We start from the raw sequence: 2,409 nt of genomic DNA, 5'->3' as shown, positions 1-2,409 counted from the left end.
TACACTTTGTTAATCCACTTATGAATTATTGGGTCCTTGAGTTGATTCCACAACTTTGCAATTGTAAATTGTGCTGTGATAAAAAATTGAGTGCAGATATCTTTTTGATAAAATAATTTATTTTCTTTTGGGTAACATCCAGTAGTGAAATTTCTGGATAAAATGGTAAGTGGACTTTTAGTTCATTGAGGAGTCTTCATTCTATAATTTTCATGGAGATTGTACTACTTTTCAGTACTACCATACCAAGAGTGTATCACATTTGTCCCTTTCTCTCTCCAGACACACCATCTATTATTTTTGGACTTTTTAATAAAGGTAATTCTGACTAGGATAAGGTGATATCATTGTGGTTTTAATTTGTATTTCTGTGATAAATGAAGATGTTGAGCATTTTTCATATGTTTATTGGCCATATGTCTATTTTCTTTTGAAAAGCTTCTGGTTGTGTCTTTTGCACACTTTTTAAAGGGGTTATTTAAGTATTTTTCTTGATGATTTGCCTAGTTCTTGGTAGATACTTATTATTAATACTTTATCAGATGAATAGCTTGAGAATTATTTTATTCCTTTCTGTAGGTCATCTATTTTCTCTATTATTATTTTCTTGGCCATGCAGAGGATTTTAATTTAATCAATCTCATTTATTTTTGTTGTTGCTGTGATTGCCATTTGGATATTTCATAAATTCTTTGTCTAGGCTGAAATCTAGAAGAGTTTTTACAACATTTTCTTCTAGAATTCTATGGTTTCACAGTTTACATTTAAGACTTTTAACTATCTTGAATTAATTTTTGCAAGTAGTGAGAGATATGAGTCATGTCTTATTCTTTTGCATGTGGCTATCCAATTTTCCTTGCACCACTTATCAAATAGGGATTCTTTTCCTTAGAGCATATTGTTGGCTACTTTGTCAAATATCTGATGACTATATGTGGATGGTTTTATATCCTGGATTTTTGCTCTGTTCCATTGGTCTATGCCTCTATTTTGCTGCCATTGCCATACTAATTGAGATACCGTAGACTTGTAGTATAGTTTGAAATCTGTAATGTGATGCCTCCCAATCTATTCCTTTTGCTTAAGATTGCTTTGGCTATTCAGGCTATTTTCTGGTTCCAAATGAAGCATAGATCTATTTTCTTCTATCTCTATGAAATATGACATGGTTATTCTAATGGGGATTGCACTGAATCTGTAAATCACTTTGATAAGTATGGGCATTTTAACAATGTTGATTCTACTGATTCATGAGCATATGATTTTTTTTTTTATTGTATCCTCTATGATTTCTTTCCTCAGTGTCTCAGTTCTCTTTGCACAGATCTTTCACCTCATTAAGTATGTTCCCAGGTATTTTACTTTTTTTGTAGAAGTTGTGAATATTAGTGAGGTTTTGATTTGGCTCTCAGTTTGACTGTTATTTGTGTACAGGAATGCTACTGATTTGTGTACATTGATTTTCTAATCTGAGACTTGGCTGAATTTATTTACCTATTCTAAGAATCTCTTAGTGGAATCTTTGGGAGTTTCTGGGTAGAAGATTATATCATCTTCAAAAAGTGATAATTTGGCTTCCTCTTTGCCTATTTGAATACCCTAATTTCTTCCTCTTTGATTTTTGCTAGGACATCCAGCAATATGTTGAGTAGAAGTTGAATTTAAACCTTAGTTTTAGAGTTTAACATTTCTGATTGATCTCCCAAACATAAATATTTAATGATCAACTTTTATTACCTTGTGAAAAATAAAATAGTTCTGGGATAAGAGAAAAAAAAAGTTGTGACAGTGGATACCCTTGTTTTTTCCCACTTCTTAGTGGCAATGCATTTAACTTTTCCCCATTCAGTATGGTGTTTTCTGTGGGTTTGTTGTACATAATTTTTACAATTTTGATATATGTTTCTTGATACATGCCTAGTTTGTTAAGGGTGCTGAAATTTGTTGAATGTGTTTTCTGCATCTATTGAGATAATCATATGGTTTTTTGTTTTTGCTTCTGTTTATGTGATGAATCACATTGTGTCCTACCTAATGGGTGCAATGAACACTCTCTGAGTGATGAATGCACTTATAAGCATGACTCTAGCATTATAAAAGTGATCCATGTAACAAAAAACATTTGTAGCCAATTTACAAAAGATGAACCATGCTTAGATCCCTGGGATGAAGCCCACTTGGTCATAGTGGATATTTTTAATATAATATTGAAATCAGTCTGCTAGCATTTTACAAAACTTTTTTTTTATCTATATTCATAAGTGATATTGGTCAATAGTGTGCTTTTGTTTTTGGTGTATCCTTTCCTGTCTTTGGCATATACTGGCTTCATAGACTGAGTTGGGGAAGTCTCCCTTCTTCTTGATGTTTTGAAATAATTTCTGAAGAATGGTACAAACTCTTCATTCC

The sequence above is a fragment of the Otolemur garnettii genome, unplaced genomic scaffold (genome assembly GCF_000181295.1).
Source record: "Otolemur garnettii isolate 467f Iridium unplaced genomic scaffold, OtoGar3 scaffold00129, whole genome shotgun sequence".
NCBI lineage: Eukaryota > Metazoa > Chordata > Mammalia > Primates > Galagidae > Otolemur > Otolemur garnettii.
Note: the sequence above shows the minus strand (reverse complement) of the source record.